The sequence below is a fragment of the Delphinapterus leucas genome, chromosome 11, assembly GCF_059928025.1.
Source record: "Delphinapterus leucas isolate spDelLeu-1000000601 "Yukka" chromosome 11, BTC_Dleu_Yukka2, whole genome shotgun sequence".
Lineage (NCBI taxonomy): Eukaryota > Metazoa > Chordata > Mammalia > Artiodactyla > Monodontidae > Delphinapterus > Delphinapterus leucas.
In genome coordinates, this window is record NC_143139.1 from 55,442,016 (window position 1) to 55,466,365 (window position 24,350).

A 24,350-nucleotide genomic window follows, 5' to 3' on the forward strand; every position below is an offset into this window, starting at 1 on the left:
CAAGGATGGCTCAACATCTGCAAATCAGTCAGTGTGATACACCACATTAACAAAATGAAGGATAAAAATCATATGATCGGGGCTTCCCTGGTGGCGCAGTGGTTGAGAGTCCGCCTGCTGATGCAGGGGACATGGGTTCGTGCCCCAGTCCGGGAAGATCCCACATGCCGCGGAGCGGCTGGGCCTATGAGCCATGGCTGCTGGGCCTGTGCGTCCGGAGCCTGTGCTCTGCAACGGGAGAGGCCACAACAGTGAGAGGCCCGCGTACTGCAAAAAAATTTTTTTAAATTATATGATCATCTCAATAGATGCAGGAAAAGCATTTGATAATTATGAAAAGCAAATGAAAAGCATTTAACATCCATTTAGGATAAAACCTATCAAAGGGGCTTCCCTGGTGGCGCAGTGGTTGGGAGTCCGTCTGCCTGCAGGTGCAGGGGATGCGGGTTCGTGTCCTGGTCTGGGAGGATCCCACATGCTGCGGAGCTGCTGGGCCCGTGAGCCATGGCCGCTGGGCCTGCACTTCCGGTGCCTGTGCTCCGCAACGGGAGATGCCGCGACAGTGAGAGGCCCGCATACGGCAAAAAAAAAAAAAAAAAAAAACAACAAAAAAACCTACCAAAGCAGGTATAGTGGGAACATACCTTAACATAATAAATGCCATATATGACAAGCCCACAGCTAACATCATAATCAACCATGGAAAGTTGAAAGCTTTTCTTCTGAGATCAGGAATAAGATGAGGATGTCCATTCTTACTACTTTTATTGAACATAGTATTAGAAGTCCTTGCCAGAGCAGTTAGGGAAGAAAAAGAAATAAAAGCATCGTAATTGGAAAGGAAGAAGTAAAACTGTCACTATTTGCAGATGACATGATATTATATGTAGGAAACCCGTAAGACTCCATCAGACTGTTAGTAAAACAACAAAAATAGAATTCAGTAAAGTTGCAGAATATGGAATCAATACACAAAAATCATTGTGTTTCTGTACACTAGTAATGAACTGTCAAAAAGAGATAAAACAGTCCTATTTACAATTGCATAAAAAAATAAAATACCTAGGAATAAATTTAACCATGGAGATAAAATATCTTTATACTGAAAATTACAAGAGATTAATAAAAGAAACTGAAGACGACACAAATAAATGGGATATTTAGTGCTCATAGATTGGAAGAATTAATATTGTTAAAATGTTCATATTATCCAATATACATGTTCAGTGCAATTCCTATCAAAATTCCAATGGCATTTTTTCACAGTAATAGAACAAACAATTCTAAGATTTCTGTGGAACCATAAAAAACCCCAAATAGCCAAAGCAATTTTGAGAAAGAAGAACAAAGAGGGAGGTATCATGTGCCCTTGTCTAAAACTACATTATAAAGCTATAGTAATTAAGACAGTGTGATATTGGCATAAAAACAGACACATAGATCAATGAATGGAATGGAATACAGAGCCCAGAAATAAACCCACACATATATGGTCAATTATTTTACAACAAAGGAGCCAAGAATATACAATGGGAAAAGGACAGTCTCTTTAATAAATGGTGTTGGGAAAATTGGACAACCACATGCAAAAGAAGGAAACTGGATTGCTATCTTATGCCATACTTGAGAAGTAACTAAAAATGGATTAAAGACTTGAACATAAGACCTGGAAGCATTAAAACTCCTAGAAGAAAACATAGATGGGAATCTCCCTGACATAGGTCTTGGTGATGATTTTTTGAATCTGACACTGAAAGCAAAAGCAACAAAAACAAAAATAAATAAGTGGGATTACATCAAACTAAAAACTTCTGCATAACAAAGGAAGCCATCAACAAAAAGAAAAGGCAACCTACTGAGTGGGAGAAAATATTTGCAAATCATGTATCTGGTAAGGGGTTAATATCCAAAATATATGAAGAACTCATATAATTCCATAGCAAAAAACCAATCTGATTAAAAAATTGGCAGAAAATCTGAATAGACATTTTCCCAAGGAAGACATACAGGTGGCCAACAAGTACATGAAAAGATTCTCTACATCATTAATCATCAGGGAAATGCAAATTAAAACCACAGTGAGATATCACCTCACACCTGTTTGAATGACTCTTATGAATAAGACTAGAAATAAATAATGTTGGTGAGGATGTGGAGGAAAGGGGACCCTTGTGCAGTGTTGGTGGGAATGTAAATTGTTGTAGCCACTATGAAAAACAGTATGGAGGGTCCTCAAATTAAAACTAGAACTACCGTATGATCCAGCGGTTTCACTTTGGGGTATTTATCTGAAGAAAATAAAAACACTAGCTCAAAAAGGTATACTCCCCCACCCCCGTGTTCATTGCAGCATTATTTGTAATAGCCAAGATATGGAAACAATGTAAGTGTCCATAGATGGATGAGTGGTTAAAGAATAAGTGGTATTTATATACAATGGAATATTATTCAGCCACAAAAAAGAAGGAAATCTTGACATTTGTAACATGGATTGACCTGAGGTCATTATGCTAAGTAAAATGAGGCAGAAACAGACACATCAGTAAAAGATCTTTCTTATATGTGGAATCTAAAAACAAACCAATCACCCCCCGCCCCCCAGCTCATAGGTAGAACAGAGTAGTGTTTGCTAGAGGAAGGGGGTGGGGGGGGGAGAAATGGACGAACTGTTTTTGTTCTTTTTAGTTTAAATAAATTGAATTTTTTAAAAAGGAAAAACAGACAAATCCTGTTGGAGGGCCATTCAACAAAATACTTGACCAGGATTCCCCAAGACAGTTGGGGTCATCAAAAACAAGGAAAACCTGAGAAACTGTATAGCCAAGAGGGGCCTACAAAGGATATGACAATTAAATATAATGTGATATCTTGGATAGGATCCTGAAACGAAAAGACATTATGTAAAAACTAAGAAAATTTAAATAAAATATGGACTTTAGTTAATAATACTATGTTTATATTAGTTTATTACTTGTAACAGAGGTTTCATACTAATGTAAAATGTTAATAGATAACACTGGGTGTGGGGTATATGGGAACCCTACTGTCTTCTCAGTTTTTCTCTGAAATTGTTCTAAAAAAGTTTATTTTTATTTTTAAACATCTTTATTGGAGTATAACTGCTTTACAGTGGTATGTTAGTTTCTGCTGTAGAACAAAGTGAATCAGCTATGCATATACCTATATCCCCATATCCCCACCCTTTTGCATCTCCCTCCCACACTCCCTATCCCACCCCTCTAGGTGGGGTCGCAAAGCACCGAGCTGATCTCCCTGTGCTATGTGGCTGCTTCCCACTAGCTATTTTACATTTGGTAGTGTACATATGTCAGTGCCACTCTCTCACTTCGTCCCAGCTTACCCATCTCCCTCCCCATGTCCTCAAGTCCATTCTCTACGTCTGCGTCTTTATTCCTGTCCTGCCTCTAGGTTCTTCAGAACCGTTTTTTTTTTTTTTTTTAGATTCCATATATATGCGTTAGCATACGGTACTTATTTTTCTCTTTCCGACTTACTGCACTCTGTATGACAGACTCTGGGTCCATCCACCTCACTACAAATAACTCAATTTTGTTTCATTTATGGCTGAGTAATATTCCATTGTATATATTTGCCACATCTTCTTTATCCATTCATCTGTCGATAGACACTTAGGTTGCTTCCATGTCCTGGCTATTGTAAATAGTGCTGCAATGAACATTGTGATACATGACTGTTTTTGAATTAATGGTTTTCTCAGGGTATAGGCCCAGTAGTGGGATTGCTGGGTCATATGGTAGTTCTATTTTTAGTTTTTTAAGGAACCTCCATACTGTTCTCCTTAGTGGCTGTATCAATTTACATTCCCACCAACAGTGCTAGAGGGTTCCCTTTTCTCCACACCCTCTCCAGCATTTATTGCTTGTAGGTTTTTTGATGAGGGCCATTCTGATCTGTGTGAGGTAATACCTCATTGTAGTTTTGGTTTGCATTTCTCTAATGATTACTGATGTTGAGCATCTTTTCATGTGTTTTGTTGGCAGTCTGCGTATCTTCTTTGGAGAAATGTCTCTTTAGGTCTTCTGCCCATTTTGGATTGGGTTGTTTGTTTTTTTGATATTGAGCTGCATAAGCTGCTTGTATATTTTGGAGATTAATCCTTTGTCAGTTGCTTCATTTGCAAATATTTTCTCCCATTCTGAGGGTTGTCTTTTCATCTTGTTTATGGTTTCCTGTGCTGTGCAAAAGCTTTTAAGTTTCATTAGGTCTCATTTGTTTATTTTTGTTTTTATTTCTGTTACTCTAGGAGGTGGGTCAGAAAAGATCTTGCTGTGGTTTATGTCAAAGAGTGTTTTTCCTATGTTTTCCTCCAAAAGTTTTATAGTGTCTGGTCTTACATTTAAGTCTGTAATCCATTTGGAGTTTATTTTTGTGTATGGTGTTAGGTAGTGTTCTAATTTCATTCTTTTACATGTAGCTGTCCAGTTTTCCCAGCACCACTTATTGAAGAGGCTGACTTTTCTCGACTGTATGTTTTTGCCCGCTTTGTCGTAAATTAGGTGCCCATATGTGCATGGGTTTATCTCTGGGCATTGTGCCCTGTACCATTGATCTATGTTTCTGTTTTTGTGCCAGTACCATGCTGTCTTGATTACTGTAGCTTTGCGATACAGTTTGAAGTCAGTGAGCCTGATTCCTCCAACTCAGTTTTTCTTTCTCAAGATTGCTTTGGCTATTCGTGGTCTTTAGTGTTTCCATACAAATTGTAAGATTTTTTGTTCTAATTCTGTGAAGAATGCCATTGGTAGTTTGATGGGGATTTCATTGAATCTGTAGATTGCTTTGGGTAGTATAGTCATTTTCACAATACTGAGTCTTCCAATCCAAGAACATGGTATATTTCTCCATCTGTTTATGTCATGTTTGATTTCTTTCAGCAGTGTTTTATAGTTTTCTGAGTACAAGTCTTTCGCCTCCTTAGGCAGGTTTATTCCTAGGTATTTTATTCTTTTTGTTGCAGTGGTAAATGGGAGTGTTTCCTTAATTTCTCTTTATGATTTTTCGTTGTTGGTGTATAGGAATGCCAGAGATTTCTGTGCATTAATTTTGTATCCTGCACAACCTTACCAAATTTATTGATTAGTTCTAGTTGTTTTCTGGTGGCATCTTTAGGATTTTCTATATACAGTATCATGTCATCGGCAAATAGTGAAAGTTTTAATTCTTCTTTTCCAATTTGTATTCCTTTTATTTCTTTTTCTTCTCTAATTGCTGTGGCTAGGACTTCCAAAACTGTGTTGAATAAGAGTGGCGAGAGTGGACATCCTTGTCTTGTTCCTGATCCTACTGGAAATGCTTTCAGTTTTTCACCATTGAATATGTGGGTTTGTCATATATGGCGTTTATTATGTTGAGGTAGTTTCCCTCTATGCCCATTTTCTGGAGAGTTTTTATCATAAATGAGTGTTGAATTTTGTCAAAAGGTTTTTCTGCATCTATTGAGATTATCATATGGTTTTTATTCCTTAATTTGTTATTGTGGTGTATCATATTGATTGATTTGCGTATATTGAAGAATCCTTGCATCCCTGGGATAAATGGTGTATGATCCTTTTAATGTGCTGTTGGATTCTGTTTGCTAGTATTTTGTTCAGGATTTTTGCATCTATGTTCATCAGTGATATTGGTCTATAATTTTCTTTTTTTGTGATATCTTTTTCTGGCTCTGGTATCAGGGTAATGGTGGCTTTGTAGAATGAATTTGGGAGTGTTTCTCCCTCTGCAATTTTTTGTAAGAGTTTGAGAAGGATCGGTGTTAGCTGTTCTCTAAATGTTTGATAGAATTTGCCTGTGAAGCCATCTGGTCATGGACTTTAGTTTGTTAGGAAGATTTAAAATTATGGTTTCAATTTCATTACTTCTGATATGTCTATTTATATTTTCTAATTCTTCCTGGTTCAGTCTTGGAAAATTGTACCTTTCCAAGAATTTGTCCATTTCTTCGTGGTTGCCCATTTTATTGGCATATAGTTGTTTGTAGTAGTCTCTTATAATCCTTTGTATTTCTGCAGTGTCAGTTGTGATTTCTCCTTTTTCAATTTTAATTTTATTGATTTGCATCCTCTCCCTTTTTTTTTTGATGAGTGTGGCTAAGGGTTTATCAATTTTGTTTATCGTCTCAAAGAAGCAGCTTTTAGTTCTATTGATCTTTGCTATTGTTTTCTTCGTTTCTGTTTCATTTATTTCTGTTCTGATCTTTATGATTTCTTTCCTCCTGCTGACTTGGGTTTTATTTGTTCTTCTTTCTCTAGTTGTTTTAAGTGTAGGGTTAAATTGTTTATTTGAGATTTTTCTTGTTTCTTGAGGTGAGATTGAATTGCTATAAACTTCCCTCTTAGAACTGCTTTTGCTGCGTCCCATAGGTTTTGGGTCATCATGTTTTCATTGTCATTTGTTTCTATGTATTTTTTAATTTCTTCTTTGATTCCTTCAGTGATCTCTTGGTTGCTTACTAGTGCGCTGTTTAGCCTCCATCTATTTGTGTTTTTTACAGTTTTTATCTTGTAATTGATTTTCAGTCTCATACCGTTGTGGTCAGAAAAGATGCTTGGTATGATTTCAATTTTCTAAATTTTCCAAGGCTTGATTTGTGACCCAAGTTGTGATCTGTCATGGAGAATGTTCCATGTGCACTTGAGAAGAAAGTGTATTCTGCCACTTTTGGGTGGAATGTTCTATAAATATCAATTAGATCTGTCTGGTCTGTTGTGTCATTTAAAGCTTGTGTTTCCTTATTTATTTTCTGTTTGGATGATCTGTCCATTGGTGTAAGTGGGGTGTTAAAGTCCCTTACTATTATTGTGTTACTGTTGATTTCTCCTTTCATGGTTGTTAGCATTTGCCTTATGTATTGAGGTGCTCCTGTGTTGGGTGCATAAATATTTATAATTGTTATATCTTCTTCTTGGATTGATCCTTTGATCATTATGTAGTGTCCCTCCTTATCTCTTGTAACAGTCTTTATTTTAAAGTCTATTTTATCTGATATGAGTATTGCTACTCCAGCTTTCTTTTGATTTCCATTTGCATGGAATATCTTTTTCCATCCCTTCACTTTCAGTCTGTATGTGTCCCTAGGTCAGAAGTGGGTCTCCTGTAGACAACATATATGTGGGTCTTGTTTTTATATCCATTCAGCCAGTCTGTGTCTTTTTGTTGGGGCATTTATTCCTTTTACATTCAAGGTTAGTATCGATACTTATGTTCCCATTACCATTTTCTTAATTGTTTTGCGTTTGTTTTTGTGGCTCTTTCTTCTCTTGTGTTTCCCGCTTAAAGAAGTTTCTTTAGCATTTGTTGTAAAGCTGGTTTGGTGATGCTGAATTCTCTTAGCTTTTGTTTGTCTGAAAGGCTTTTGACTTCTCCATAGAATCTGAATGAGATCCTTGCTGGGTAGAGTAATCTTGGTTGTAGGTTTTTCTCTTTCATCACTTTAAGCATATCCTACCACTTCATTCTGGCCTGCAGAGTTTCCACTGAAAAATCAGCTGATAACCGTATGGAGATTCCTTTGTATGGTATTTTTCCCTTGCTGCTTTTAATACTTTTTCTTTGAATTTAATTTTTGTTTGTTTGATTAATATGTGTCTTGGTATCTTTTTCCTAGGGTTTATCCTGGGACTTTCTGTGCTTCCTGGACTTGGGTGACTATTTCTTCAAATATTTTCTCCGACCCTTTCTTTTTCTCTTCTTCTTCTGGGACCCATATAATTCGAATGTTGGTGTGGTTAGTGTTGTCCAAGAGGTCTCTGAGATTGTCTTCAACTCTTTTCATTCTTTTTTTTTTTATTCTGCTCCTTGGCAGTTACTTCCACGATTTTGCCTTCCAGCTCACTTATTCATTCTTTTGCCTCCATTATTCTGTTATTGATTCCTTCTAGTGTGTTTTTCATTTCAGTTATTGTGTTGTTCATCTCTGTTTGTTTGTTCTTTAGTTCTTCTAGATCGTTGTTAAACATTCCTTGCAGTTTCTCAATCCGTGCTTCCATTCTGTTTCCAAGATTCTGGATCATCTTTACTATCATTACTCTGAATTCTTTTTCAGGTAGATTGCCTATTTCCTCTTCATTTATTTGGTGGTGTTAGTTTTTACCTTGCTCCTTCATCTGTGACATATTTTTTTCCATCTCTTTTTTTTTTTTTTTTTGATGATTTGGATTGTGTTCCTGTTTTACTTGTTGTTTGGCCTGAGGCTTCCAACACTGGAGTTTGTAGGCTGTTGGGTAGAGCTGGGTTTTGGTGCTGAGATGAGGAACTCTGTGACAGTTTACTCCGATGAATATTCCCTGAGGTCTGAGGTTCTGTGTTAGTCCAGTGGTTCAGATTCGGAGCTCCCACCGCAGGAGATTCTGCCCGACCCTGTGCTTGCAAATTAAGATCCCACAAGCCGTGTGGGGTGGTAAAAAAAAAACAATAACAAAGTTAAAAATAAAATTAGACTAGGAAACTAACAGATATGTTAGAAAGGACTTAAAAATAAAAATATAGATGACTCAACAACCAGAAGGTAAGTCAGTACCACAATAGTAAAAAGAGGAGGAGACAAAAGAAAAAAATAAGGAAGAAAAAAGGAGTGGGGGAAAGGCCTTGTCTCTGGAGAGCAGGACCTAAGCAAGGGTGAGGTTTAGGCTTAGGCTCAAGGAACAGAAGGGGCCCCGGCATGCCCCCTACCCCTGGTATCAGAGGGCAGGGGACCTCCTCACTTGGGAGCCCAACAGGCTTCCTGGGTTTGAGTGGGTGGGACAAACGCCTTCCTCTCCTCTCCTGTTCCTCCGGTTTGCAGTCTGGGAGCGCCCCTCCCGCCTGCCTGTCCTGATCTCCCGGCCTCCCTCCTGTGCCCCCAGGACCAATGCAGGGGTCAGGGGGTCCTTGGAGGGCAGGGAGCCAGCCTGCGAGCTCAGCAGGCTCCCTGTGTCCGAATGGGTCGGGCAGTCAACCTCTGCTCCTCTCCTGCTTCTCCCAGAGGGCCCCTCTCCTATTCTCCCCTTGGCCTCCTTCCTATGCCCCGAAGGACCCATCTGACCTGGAGGGGGCTTTGGAGGGCAGGGAACCAGCCTGGGAGTTCAGCAGGCTTCCTGAGCCCAAGTGGGCAGGGCAAGCACCCTCCATTCCTCTCCCACTCCTCCTGGATGGCCTCTCCCGTCTGCCACTCCTGATCTCACTGACCTCCCTCCTGTGCCCCCAGGACCCATGCAGCCTGGATGGGGCTTTGGAGTGGGGGGAACCGGCTTGGGAGCTCAGCAGGCTCCCCAGCCCCAGTGGGCCAGGCGATCACCCTCCGCTCCTCTTCCACTCTTCCCAGAGAGTCCCTCCCCACTGCCTCTCCTGACCTCCCCCACCTCAGGGACGCCGATCTTGCCTGGCCTCCACTTCTCCTCCACCCTCAGTCCTCCAGCATCCTACCTTTACTCTGGGGTTCCTCCCATCTCCTTGGGGGTTAGAGTCCCCCACCAGCGGCCTGCACGCGCCCTAGTTGTGGGGAGACGCTAACTCCGCATCTTCCCACACCGCCATCTTTCTTTTTTTTTTGGCTGTACGCGGGCCTCTCACTGTTGTGGCCTCTCCAGTTGCGGAGCACAGGCTCCGGATGCACAGGCTCAGCGGCCATGGCTCACGGGCCCAGCCGCTCCGCGGCATGTGGGATCTTCCTGGACCAGGGCATGAACCCGTGTCCCCTGCATCGGCAGGCGGACTCTCAACCACTGCGCCACCAGGGAAGCCCCCGTCATCTTTCTTAACACATTTTTAGTAATTTAAATAGAGATGTTGATTTCAAATAAGTATATTTTTCTATTTTCAGAAAAATTTTGCCTTGGACACTTGAATGATTATTTGGTTATTTTTTTTATTACTAAAGCAAGTGTCACCGGGGCCATATGTTAGGAAAACAGCATTTATTGCCTCCAATCCAGATATTTTATTGGCTGGCAACGAGGAGGGTTAATATGTTATGAATACTTTCCCTTACTAACAGTCATACTTAGTTGTGACAAATAAACATATTATTTTGTAGCAATTTAATTAAAGTGAAAAATGTGTATGGTAGCAAACCCAAGCTTAAACAATTTCAGCCTTATCGATAGGAGGAATTAAAAGCCTTACTTTTTTAGCTTTATTTTTGGCTTATTTATAGACGAAGGGAAAAAAATGAGCTCTTTATTCTTTGAATTTTTAGAACGATTTTTGGATGAACTAGTGTAAAGAAAGAAAATATTTGGAGAACCTAATATGTTGTTAATAGCTAAACCATTATTTCGGTAGCCTGTGATTTTCCAAACTTGTGTTTTCCACTTATGTAACCACATTCCTCTTTTAGCTGAAATAACTCCCAAGTAACTAAATCATAGAAATGTCAAATAAGTAGACCAAAGACGTTGGTTTTGGAATTGCACACAGCAGGTAGTTCAAGTGATAGTCAAACATAATAGTAGTTAACATTAGGAACCTTTTAAGGTTAAAAATTAATAGCTTAGGGAGCGGTTTAGGATCAGAAACTCAATATAAACAGTAGTCTTGGTCCTCGAGTATTCTCCTTCAAGTAGGCCAATACCAAGACTGCAGGAACTTCAAGGAGTGACCTAGCTTGGGGGAATTGATACAGCTTGGATGGTGACTTTTAGGCAATTGGCTTGCCCAGATAGACTCTTTAGGCATCACATCTATAATAACTACAATCTAGATGGCAGTCTTTGAACCTGTGTAGGATGAAAAGGAAGACATCTGATGCCACGTAAATCTTGTGAGTATACTTGCCCACTTTGACAGCCACATGATAGCATTGCTTCTCAGAGAAATCTTCTGGTATTATATGCTAAAATTCAAAGCGTTTTTCCTGAAATAGCTGTCAGTGTTTACGCAAATCTAAGTGATAATTTTAAGCTCTATTTTAAAGAATGAAGGTAGCCAAAATGTACAAACTTTCAGTTAGAAGATAAGTACTAGGGATGTAATGTACAATGCGATAAATGTAATTAACACTGCTGAATGTCATTCGTGAAAGTTAAAGAGAGTAAATCCTAAGAGTTCTCATTTCAAGGAGAAAAAAAATCTTTTTTCTTCTATTTGTATCTATGTGAGAAGGTGGATGTTCTCTAAATTTATTGTGGTAATCATTTCATGATACAAATCAAATCATTATGCCATACATTTTAAACTTATACATGCTGTGGTCATTTATATCTCAATAAAACTGGTAGAAAAAGACAAAAAAAATCTATTAAGTAATGTATTAACTAGTGGAAGTATGAGATTATTTGTTTGTAGTTTTAGTGATATGTTTTAATATTGTAGGAATTCCGGGGCAAAATGTATCAGTATGTATGTTGCTAATTTGAAACATTATCCAGTAATATGGTATTTATTCATTCAACTAAAACTATTTGAGCATTTAACATAGGCACTCTCTAGACATTGGGGATACAGCAGTGAAGACAACATAGAGTTTATAGTTTATTCTGGCTTTGGCGTAGAGGCAGGGAATCAAAGAATTACTTAATATATAGCATGCCAGCTGATAATAAGTCATTTGGAGAATAACATAGCAGTGTAGAGGAAAAGGGGTTACCATTGTGGGGTAAAAGTTTATGTGTTTTCTGTAGAGTGCTCAGGGAAGTCCTCTAAAAATTGATTTGTGAGCAAAGACTTGAAACAAATGAGGGAGCAAGCTATGTGGGTGTTTGGCAGAAGAGTTTTCCAGATAGAACAACGATTGCAAAGGCCTTGAGGTTTAGTGTATGCAGAAACAGCCAGGGGGCCAGTGTGGCTGGAGCCAAGTGTGAAGTACCTGTGATCACCACTGAAGCCAGAAGGGTAGAAAACAATAACAAAGTATTTAGGACCTTGTAGGCCAGCCATTAAAAAGTCTTTCAGGGGAATAGGGGGAGCCATGCAAGATTTTGTAAGGAAAAATTATAAATGACTTCGAAATGGGCAAAAAGTGACGAGTGGGTTTCCTGTCTTACTCATTCATTGGGTTCATCTCTGTCTCATTTTCCTTCCTTTATCTTCTCTATGTATTTTACTTAGAATTATTTGAATATGGTTTTTAAAATTTCATAGAACCATTACTTTATATTTCTAAGTATTTAAAAGCTTTTTTTCTTATATCTTTCCCTTTGTTCTTCTTAATGCAAAGTATTTCAGATTTAGTTTAGTTCTTGACATTTACTTCAATTGAAAGAAACTCAAGTCATCTCATCCAGCTTCTCATCCAGTTGAACATGGGTAGTGATTGAGAACTCAGCATTTAAAGGGAAATCAATTCTTTGTTAGACGGAAATCTGTTTTATTCTCATAGATGCCTGTGGTTCGGTCCAGCTCAAGTCCATTATTCCATAAAACAGAAAATTTAAGACAGCTGACTTACTCTTCCTTATTGCTAAATATTATCTTCTCCAAACTACCTTACCATGGGTTCTGCAGTCTTACCTTATTGATATTAGACTGTTCTTTGTATCCCATCTCACCTTGAATCATTGTCTTCTCTAGGCCCCTGTGATACCACACTCTTGGTGATTTTCTTCCTGTTTCTTGGACAGTACCTCTCCAGTCTCCTTTGTGGGCTTTTCTTCCTTTGCAGTTTCCTTTAATGTTGGTGTTTCTGAGTTTCTCTAGGTCTTTTCTTCTCACTGGGCAATCTCATCTTGTCCTGTGCCTTGCATCCATAAGCTGATGACTCTTAGATCCTTATCTCCAATTCAGATCTTTCTTCCACTTCCATACTTGTATTTCTGTTTGTCTTTTGAGAATTTCTACTTGGATATCTGACAGGCATCACAGTACGTTCAAAACTGAGCTTATGTGCTTCTCTAAACCTTGTGTCCTTCTTATGTTTTCTAGCTCTGTGAATGGACTGTTACCTAAATGGAAAATGTAGGTATGCTCCTTGACTTCTGCTTTTCTTCCCAGTCTAATCAGTTATCAGGTGTTATTGATGCTTACTTCTGAGTGTTGCTCTAATCCATCTTTCTTTCTCCATCTTCATTGCTCACTACTCTAATTCGGACCCCAGATTTCTTCAACAGCCTCCAAACCTGTAACAGTAATATGAGGTAGGTGGTGGTGTTTTTAACTTGCCTATGGGGAAACATAGATTCAGAGATGTTAAGAACTCAGCTCTGTCTGGTTTTAAAGCTCATGATATTTTTACTGTATCATGCTGCCTTGCTGGCATTATCAGAGATTGATACTGCCTTCTACTGGAGGAATTTAGAGTGATTAAAATGAAGCATTATTTTAGATTCTAATGTGGTATTTTAAAATGCATTTAGATAGCAGAGCTGTTGTAGGCCATCTATCCATTATATGAAGATGAAAATCTTGTCTTAGTCACATTCTACCTTCTATTTAGCAGGGTTAACAGTTAGAATTCAAATTTGGAATTTGCATATGCAAAATTAAAAATTTTAAGGCTTTAACAAGAATATGAGACTAATATTCTTTGTAGCTAACTGCTGAATTAAGTTCATTTTTTTTGGGGGGGGCGGGTGGGAGTTTGGTTTGTTTGTGTTTTATTATTTACTTATTTATTTGGTTGTGTCAGGTCTTAGTTGCAGCTTGCCGGCTCCTTAGTTGTGGTATGCAAGCTCTTGGTTGTGGCATGCATGTGGGATCTAGTTCCCTGACCAGGGATCGAACCTGGGCCCCCTGCATTGGGAGCACGAGTCTTAACCACTGTGCCACCAGGGAAGTCCCTGCTTGTGTTTTAAAGAGAATTTAAGGTTGATAGCTTTTCAGCCAGCTTTCATGCTGTTGAAGAAACATTTGAAAGTGGTACAGAGTAAAACATCTTAGAAATTCTGACTGTTTTCTGTAGAGATTTGTTTTCTCCACATGTGTCTTAAAAAATGAAAGGAGATATTCTCATCATTGCTTTCAAATTCTATTTCATCATACGTTTTGCTCAGAGGGAATAGCCCCAGTGACCTTAGCTGTACTTTTGAATATAGCTCTTCAGAATTTCCTTTACCATGGATGCTTGATATCCTGAGTTTAAGATCAAGGTAAATCTGAAGGAAAATAAACCATGAAACCTTTAGGGATAGAGTGCATATTATCTTTGTTAAGGTTGTAGATAGGGACACTAAGAATTCTAAATTTGGCTTCCAGTAAAATCTTGATTAATTTTTTTCCTTAACTTCCCCATTCGAAGATGGAGAAAATAGTTCCCAGCAGTCTGCAATACGATTGTTCTCGAGACAAATATTTATCATGGTTCAAAAGAATATTGGGTCTTGGACACTCAAATCCTGTTACTTGATTGTAACTGTCTTCTAGTGTATAGGAAGGAGCAAAGAAAAGATATTTTAAACATCCTTTCATTACTGTTATTTGTAATAAGTTGATAGTCTTCGTTGACTGTATATTTCATTGATTTTCCAATTTTATTCACTGAAATTTGGGTGTATCTTACAGTCAGTGGCATCTCGTAGTTTAATTAACCACTTCTGTTTCTTGGTGGGATATAAAATATCAAGTCTTAAAATGAGTTGTGTCTCGGTTTTGATGAAAACAGTATATATCTTCATTGGTATTAGAAGTAATAACAGTGATAATATTATAGTCTCCATTCCTGAGAATCACTATTTTGGTAGCCTCTACTTTCTTAAACATGACCAAGAACTGGAAAGTAAGCAGAAGAGGCTTCTGATGTTTACAATTGCTGTTAAGAAGCTCATGAAGTAAAGACCATGTTCTTGAACGTAAAATATTCTGTGATCTCAGTAGAGGGCCTCATTTTGCACCTGTTCTTAATAGGCATGGGTATCTGATTACAGAGTCCAGGATTCAAAAGAATAAACTAAAAAAAAAAAAAGCACGTACATATTTATTAAGTGACAGCTCTAGGACCTGCTATCGACTGAGAATGAGGGTGACCATAAATAAAGTAAAAATTCAAATCTATCTTTAAAAAACAACACAAACCCCAGAACAGGCCACATAGCACTGTTTCAGGAGGATTAGACAGCCCGACACACACAAATCACCCTGATTACAGCTTGGAAGAGGTTCTTTTTTTTTAAGATTTTTTTTTTTGATGTGGACCATTTTTAAAGTCTTTATTGAATTTGTTACAATATTACTTCTGTTTTATGTTTTGTTTTGTTTTGTTTTTCTGGCTGCAAGGTATGTGGGATCTTAGCTCCCCAACCAGGGATGGAACCCACATCCCCTGCGTTGGAAGGCGAAGTCTTAACCACTGGACTGCCAGGGAAGTCCCTTCGAAGAGGTTCTTTATCAAAATTCATTCTGTCTGATTCCACTGGCACTATCTTTAAGGGACAAATGTATTTTATTTTTTTATTTTGATTGGGGAACATTTGTTGTTGATTAAATTTTCCCCTCTTATTGTTGAACGAGGTTGTCAGCATATTTTGCCCTGAAAGTATTGAAAAACTTGTGATACTCACCTGTCAGACATCTGAAATAGTATTTGATTCTCTTGTTCTAGTGGTCTTTACCCCTGTTGCTAAATGACATCAGAGTACCATTTTTGGTCTTTGGGCTAAAGACTGGGCATGGGCATAGGCTGTAGGGAGGTGTTAGAGAAGAAAAAAGTAGAAAAATTTAGAGAACACACTGTCATCCTGATGTATTTCTAGAAGCTCTCATTGGGCAGTTGTGCATGTCTAGCTGCATTATTTTTGTTTGGAATAAACCCAGGGTACGTATCCCATAAATTCCTAGTGTTAGGGGGACTTTTGGGACATTCCCCTAAGTCATGAATTCTGAGCATAACATTGCTGACTGTGAGCACCTTTAGCCTAAGAGTAGATGTTCGTGTATCGTCAGGTTTCCAGTATTTACTAATTAGGTTTTGCCTACTTAGGTTCTCCTGGCAGTTTCTCTTGGCCACTGTGTTCTTCACACTCTGCCCTAACCTGTTTTATATGTTGTCTGCCTTTGGGCTCTGCTTAGACATTTATAGCTTTTCTTTCTGAAGAAGCCTTTAATAAAGTATTGATTTGTATATTCTTTAGTTAACGATTTATTGTTGATTATAAAAGCAATTCACACTATAGAAAATATGAAGAGAAAAATGCTTTTCATCCTACTACCGAGTGAACCACTGTTAACATTTTAATGTGTTTTCACCTAGTCTTTTTCTAGGTTTATGTATTTTGTTTAGGAGTGGGAGAGAGAAGAGTAAGTGTTTTATTTTTTAAAATGAGAATCTTCTCAAACTTGCTACTGGGCATGCAAAGTAATTTTTAAAATAAAATTTTTTTTCAAAACAATTTTAGAATCACAGTAAAGTTGCAAAAGTAGTACAGAGATTCTCATATATCCATTATTCAGCTTTCCTTAATATTAATCTTATATAACTAGAGTATACTTGTCAAAACTAAGAAATTAACACTGGTATAATTTTATTAACTAACTACAGACTTTATTTGGATTTTTCCAGTTTTTCCACTAATGTCCTTTTCTGTTCCAGGATCCAATCCTGAACCATATTGCATTTTAAAAGAACAGTTCTGTCTTTTTTTTCTGCTTAACTTTTTATACCATGAACATTTTTCTTTGTCATTAAATATTCTTTAAGCAGTGCTTATTAATGACCCCAAACAGTTCATCAAATATTTACTCTGATGTAAATATTTCTGCTTAACTCTTTTTTTCTTGTATTTTGTGAGGGTGGGGAATGTTAGAAAACACACACATCAAACATTTTTATTAGTGGGGTACTTGAGTTAGCTGAGTTTAATGCTAGATTGTAGCAGTAATTTTGAACGCATTGCTCTAAAAGTAGAAAATAAATTATCAAGCTTATATTCCTTAGAGAATTTAAGAGCATTTTAGATTGAGACAAGTGCAGAAAGTCATGAGTGACCTATTTATGAAGCAGTTTGCTTTGAGGATTTTTTTTAGAGTTGCTTGGCATTTGGCTTAGTGTATTTTGAGCAAATTGAATGTGTATGTACATTTTATGTACACACAGTTAATATTTAGACTGTTAACAAGAGTCTAGTAACTAGCATGATAACCACCTGAGTTTGAAAATGCAGATTTATGGTATATTCTTCTCATATACCGGTATATTCAGTTTTGAAAATTAATCTTTTTATTTACTTTTCTGTTATTCTTCATTAATATTTATTTAGCTCTAGGCTAAGCGTATCATATAAAAAGTGGAGTTGCCTAGAGATTTTCTTGTATGTCTTGTAGTGTTTTATTGATGTTTGTAGTTGGATTGATATTGAATAATTTGTATATTCATTTAACATGAGAGTGAAGTTCGAATGGTTTGCATTTAGTGTTTTGTTGTTTTGTTTTTTTTGCGGTTCGCGGGCCTCTCACTGTTGTGGCCTCTCCAGTTGCGGAGCACAGGCTCTGGACGCGCAGGCTCAGCGGCTGTGGCTCACGGGCCCAGCCGCTCCACGGCATGTGCGATCTTCCTGGACCGGGGCACGAACCCGTGTCCCCTGCATCGGCAGGCGGACTCTTAACCACTGTGCCACCAGGGAAGCCCAGTGTTTTGTTGTTTTAAAGAATAAAGCCATAAAGCCATATTCTTTTTAAGAACTATTAGGTGTATCATACTAAGAAAAACATTGTAAAATTCATATTTGGACTTTACCTTTTATTGTTAGTCAGGTTAGTAAAACCTCATAAGTTAAATAGTTATTATGCTAGGGTTCAGTGCCTGCTAGGGGACTAGTGTCTATTAGTAAATTTATAAACTAGAGGTTTATTATGAGGGTTAAGCAATCATTGGTTTAATTTGACACAGTTGTAAGAATAATATGTAGAAATAATAACCGAGTTGAAAAATACAAACATGGAATTCTGATGTATAATACTTAGAGAAAACTGAATGCACTGTCTCCATAAGATCAAATATATGTATTCCAGTTTTCAGAGTTAATGATAAATGCTTTCTGGAGAATGCATATACTTTATTACTGCTACCTTACAATCATGTGTCTTCTTTTTGTGGTGCAATCTGTGAATTTTTAGTAGAGAGAGCTACATGATCTGTCATATAGATTGTTCACCCCTTGATGTTGCTGGAGGACAGTACTTGATTTTCTTGTACATATTTTTATATTGCAACATAGAGCACTTAAACTAAGACTTTCTTTGGGAGTTCCCAAGGCTGATGATATTTTTTCCTGTAATTTAAGGTGCTGGGATTGTTGCCATTGGTACTGATTACATTATTCAATTAGCTAAGGCAGAATGTAACTCATCTGCTGGGTTTGCACATCTGTATGTCTGTTTTTATATCTTAGGGCAGAGATTATGGGCACCCAGATTTAACTGTGTAAATTTCATCACCAGTGTTTCTGGGTATGAGTATGTTCCAAGATTATAGGTGATTCCAGGATTGAATTATGACTGGTGTTATTAAAGGTAAAAGTTGTGTTTTGTATCATAAGCCATTTTAGTACCATTTTCTCAGTATTTGCTAAACACACACATACGCACACACACACACTTCTTGATTGATCGAAATGTAGATGGTAGATAAAGATATACATACAGATTCTTGGATTTCTGTTCTAAAAACCCAAATGCATGATTGAAAGTGACTTTGTTAGATTCAATGTGAAATATGAGGTTAAAGTGGGTAACATTTTCTAGAAATGAAAGAAGGGTTCAGGTCATCATCTTACAATGACACTCACTGCAGGTCTGGATACTGTTGGGAGAATGTTTATGTTTATAGATAGATGCTGTGACTTATAGGTTAGACTTTAGGCATCATAGTAAAACCCCATTAATTTTATTCTTAGGAATTAGATGTTCTCCATGTATATATTCTAGACTTTATGCTTCTATAGGAGAGTATTTTGGTAGGACATTAGTGGTGTCTTTAAGATTGTAAGGGAAAATGTGAACTGTCCTCAGCAGTGCAAACTGGCGCTTCATGAAATGGCATGAACCTACCTTCCTGCCTATCTTCTATTATTTTCCCATGCATACCATACATTCCAACTAAAAGGAACTATTTGGTTCTGGAGGCGGCCATGTTTTTTTAGGTTTCTGTGCTTTAGTATGCACTCTTTTTCATTTGGATTGCCCTTGCCCTAGAAAACTCCCATCTGTCTTTCAGGACTTGACTTAGTGGTCACCTTTCCTAGGAAGGCTCCTTGATCACTTCTCTTTCCTTCTGCTCTGAGTTAAATGTTCTGATGGCACTGGCACATGGATACATGGATCTGTAACTCTGCCATGTTTTCCTTTGCTTGTCTGCCTCCCTCACTAAACAGTAAGCTCCTTAGAATCAGAGAATGTGTATGTCCTCTTTATTTCTTTAACATTTAACTCAGTGCCTGGCAAAGAGAGTTGATACTCAGAAAATAGTTGTTGCATGCTTTAATGTATATATGGAGAAATGAATGAACTCTTTTTATTCTCTCCTTAATATTGATAGCTGTTTACAATCATTTTTATTTACTAAGTAAGCTTTTGTTAGCTTAATTCAAAAACTGTGTCTAAAATAATGTTTCTTTATTAATATTTTAGATTTATCCATAGGAAAATGAATTGATGGCAGTTTAAATATACATAAGCATGTGCTTAATCTTTCTTGATTATCCTGGTTTAACTTGTCTCTTACAGAAAAAACAAAAATGAGAGGAATCTGGTTTAAATTGCAGTACAAGGAATTTAGATTAGACATAAAGAGTTTCCAGAAAATAAAGTACCAGATATTGAAGTGATTTGTAAGTAATGTAATTGATTTTTTTGAGAGTTAAAAAAAGGGGGAGTTCATAGAGGGTTGTGAATTGCAAAGTGGTTCACCAACATTGCCCTTAGTAGAATAAAAAACTTAAAGGAAGAAAATCTATTTAGAGCTATGCAGATACAACCATATTTATGGATAGATGCTTAAAAATACTTGGGTACTTTTTTTGTTTACTGTGTACATGTATATTTTAAAATTTCAGCTAACCAAGGAAACTATGTTGCATGTATCCTTACTTTTTACAGAATGGCTCTGGTTTAGTGACTAGCAGAATATACTAGAATCTCCCTCCTTAGCCTTTTTTTTTAACTTCTCTTTCTTTGAGTAATATAAATAATAAAAAATCCTTAGCAGTGTTAAAAATAAACAGAAAACTAAGGTATATCAATAAAAAAAAAGACCTACCCACATAGTTTAAAAACAATCAACCAGACCACTTACACAAAGAACAAGGTTTTTGAATGCTATCCTCTTGATTGTCTTAATGAAATTAAATACAGCAGTTAGCTGTGCCCAAAATATAGAGTTATATTGCTATGCTTCTAACTATAGATATTCTGTCCTGGCTGTATTTGAACAGAACTACTGTAGTATAAGCCAAATTCACCCTCCGTGCTAGTGAACTGAAAGAGCAAATATACCTTCCTGAGCAACAGATTTATAATCATGCTAGTGAATAGAGTTCAGTGTTCTCTTTGCTTGTCATTCTGCAAGAATCATATTGGAATAATTTAGGACAGCTTTACTAAATTTATTAATGTAACTCTTGTTATGAAGATGGTGCTTAAATTGTAGGCTTTTGTACTTACAGTGCAAAAGCCTTCTTTGTGATATAAGAGACAGGATTTTACATGTAGTGGTGATATAATAATGCCTGTCTTTCTAAACACTGTATATTTTTCTAAATGCCTTTATAGCCAGAATTTATTTTTCACAATAACTCTGTGAAATAGGTGTCCTAATCTTATAAATGAGAAATTTTAGGCATAGAAATTTTGACTGAGTGCCAAAGGCATACAGTATTGTTTTATAATAAAGTATTGTTACCATTTCAATAGCTTGCATTTACTATATGCTGAGCTCTGTTTTAAGCTTTTTACATATATTAATTAATAAGAACTTGGGCTTTGTAGTCAGATCTGGATTTAATTCTGGCATCGTGCCATCACTGCCATTTGCAGCATCGTGGATGAGCCTAGAGATAATCATACTAAGTGATATTTCCTCTTATTAACCTTGGAAAATTTTCCTAGCCTCTTCAAGCCTTGGTTTCCTCATTTGCTACAAAGAAATAATGATAGTACCTACCTCATAGGGTGGTTGTATGGATTGAGATAATCCAAGTGAATCTATGTCTGGTATAAAGTAGGGGCTTTAAAATCAGTTTGCTATAATAAATAGAGTGTTAGTAGACTGTATTTACTGTAATTTTTAGCTTTTTGATAATTTTCCTGGTAAAATTGTATTCCTCTTGAGTGTAAACTCATAGTTGATGAGATATATATATATATATATATATACCTGTTTTATAGAAAAACATCCATGTTAGAACAAGATTATAGCTCTATATAGTGGCTATAACTACCTCTTCCCTCTCACTACCTCCCAATCACCTTTCAGTTCTAAGCCTTCCACTAGTCAGAAGAAACCAAAGTGGATACCTGAGGCATTCATGTTCCAAAGTCAAGACAAGATATCCTCAGTCCATTGGGTTGTGTTCGTTCCAGGAGTGCTGTGGTATATCAGTTGTTTGGAACTCAGAATGTATTTTCTTAGAGAAAGTATCCTTTTAAATGAGGCACATAAATTCTTGTAATTCCTGATATAACTGATATGTGTATATTTGCACTCAAAGCAGTAAAAAGCAAGCAAAAATGTCACAGCACTCTAGCACTGCTAATAAAGTAATTTAAAACAATGAAACTGAATATATACTGACCCCCAAAAACAGGCCTGGAGAGGATTCTGGGAAGATGGAGTAGGAGGCATCAGGAGTCTGCCTCCCCACCTAGATAACAAATACAGTGGCAGAATCTGATGTAACTATTTTGGAACTATGGAGCTGTTGAAGACTTGCAACTGTCAGGAAAAGGCTCAGATGTAAAATTGCAGCCATTCTCTGCTGCCACCTTTGTGCAGCTCTCACACAGCTTTTGGAGCCAGCGGAGGCAGAAAGTACCCTCTTCTCCAAATATCAAGGATCTGTACCTGGATCAGAGATTGCTGCTTCTGGTCAGAGAGGTGCAGACAAAGAGGTGGGCAGCTATTGTTGTTGCACATACCCTATTGTTGCAAGCCCCTCCTCCACCTGCTAAAGTGACTTCCAGGAAATTTAGAAGACAGGCACCCTTATATGATCCAGCAATCTCACTCCTGGCTGTATATCCAGAGAAAACTCTAATTCAAAAAGATACATGAACCCCAATGTTCAGAACAGCACAATTTACAATAACCAAGACGTGTAAGCAACCTAAATGTCCATCGACAGATGAATAGATAAAGAAGGTGTGGTATATATACACAATGGCATACTACTGAGCCATAAAAAAGAATGACATAATGCCATTTGCAGCATCGTGGATGAACCTAGAGATTATCATACTAAGTGAAGTAAATCAAAAAGAGAAAGATAAATCCCATATGATATCACTTACATGTGGAATCTAAAATATGGAACCACCTCAACATATTGAAAGCTGTATATTGTGGGAGTCCTAGAAAGAGAAGAGAGAGAGAGAAAGGAGCAGAGAGAACTTTTGAAGAAATAATGGTTAAAAACTTCCCAAATTTGATGAAAGACATGAACATAAACATCCAAGGAGCTGATTGCACTCCAAGTAAGATTAAGTCAAAGAGACATAGAGCAAGACACATTATAATCAACCCTCCAAAAGACAAAGACCAGGAATCTTGAAAGCAGCAAGAAGAAAGCTAATCATCACATACAAGGGATTCTCAGTAAGATTATTAGCATATTGCTCATCAGAAACTTCAGAGGCCAGGTGGCAGTGGGCTGCTATATTCAAAGTGCTAAAAGAAAAAAAGTCTGTCCATCAAGAATCCTGTTATCTGGCAAAACTGTCCTTCAAAAGTAAGTGAGAAATTAAGACATCCCCAGGTAAACAAAAGCTGAGGGAGTTCATTACCACTAGACCTGCCCTGCAAGAAATGCGCAAGAGAGTTCTGCAAGGTGAAACGAAAGGACTAGACAGTAACTAGAAGTTGTGTGGAGAAATAAAGATCTCAATAAAGGTAAATACAAAGGGAATTATAAAAGCTAGTACTATTGTAACAAAGATTTATAACTTTTTATTTTCTACATGACTTAAAAGATTAATACATTTAAAGGAAAAAAAATTATTAGTCTAAAAGCTCATGTTGTTGTAACATTTTCTGGGATAGAACATATGTTAGGCCACAAATTAAGTCTCAAAAGATTTTAAAAGATAGATAGCATAAAAGTATCATCTCCAGCTACAAGAGGATGAAGTTAGAAATCAACAACAGAAGGAAAACTGGAAAATTCACAAAACTGTGGGAATTAAATAACATACTTTTTTTTTAACGTCTTTATTGGAGTATATAATTGGTTTACAATGGTGTATTCGTTTCTGCTTTATAACAAAGTGAATCAGTTATACATATACATATGTTCCCGTATCTCTTCCCTCTTGCATCTCCTTCCCTCCCACCCTCCCTATCCCACCCCTCTAGGTGGTCACAAAGCACCGAGCTGATCTCCCTATGCTATGCGGCTGCTTCCCACTAGCTATCTGTTTTACATTTGGTAGTGTATATATGTCCATGCCACTCTCTCACTTTGTCGCAGCTTACCCTTCCCCCTCCCCATATCCTCAAGTCCATTCTCTAGTAAGTCTGTAAACAACGTACTTTTAAACAACCAATCAAAGAAGAAATCACAAGGGAAATTAGAAAATACTTAGAGACCAAAGAAAATGAAAACACAGCACGCCAAAACTTATAGGACACAATGAAAGCAGTTCTAAGGGGATTTTTGTAGTTATAAATGCTTATGTTAAAAAAATAAGAAAGATCTCTAGCTTTATAACTTAAGGAACTAGAAGAAAACAAACTAAAACCAAAGCTAGCAGAAGGAAGGAAATAATAAAGGTTAAAGGAGAGAGAAAGGAAATAGAGAATAGAAAAACAAAGTCAGTGAACCAAAAGTTTGTTCTTTGAAAACATTGACAAAATTGACAAATTTTTGGCTAGGTAGACTAAGAAAATAGGAGGAAAGACTCAGATTACTGAAATCAGAAGTGAAAGTGGTGACATCACTATCAAGTCTACTGAAATAAAAAGGATTATAAGAGAATACTATGAACAATTGTATGCCAACAAATTGAAGAACCTAGATGAAATGGACAAATTCCTAGAAATATAAAACCTACCAAGACTAAATCACAATAGACCTATAAGGTAAGGAGATTGAATCAGTAATAAAAAAATCTCTTGAGTAGAAAAGCCCTGGCTTGGGACCTCACTGGTGGTCCAGTGGCTAAGACTCCACGCTCCCAATGCAGGGGGCCCGGGTTCAATCCCTTGTCAGGGAACTGGATCCCACATGCCACAACTAAGAGTCTCCATGTCACAACTA

At 37.3% G+C, this 24,350-nt stretch overlaps 1 protein-coding gene across 20 annotated transcripts in view; it reads left to right on the forward strand.

Moving 5' to 3' along the window:
- Positions 1-24,350, forward strand: part of FRS2 (fibroblast growth factor receptor substrate 2) — a 120,869-nt gene that overhangs the window by 70,449 nt on the left and 26,070 nt on the right. For 11 of the 20 annotated variants that reach the window (XM_089920985.1, XM_089920986.1, XM_089920994.1 and 8 more), the window contains one exon: positions 12,877-13,088. The exons of 4 other annotated variants lie outside the window; for them this stretch is intronic. The gene's annotated coding sequence lies outside the window, so the exon portion shown is untranslated. Of the gene's footprint in view, positions 1-12,876; positions 13,089-19,605; positions 19,710-24,350 lie in introns of all 20 variants that reach the window. 5 more of the 20 variants (XM_089920988.1, XM_089920999.1, XM_089920987.1 and 2 more) reach the window with 3 other exon arrangements.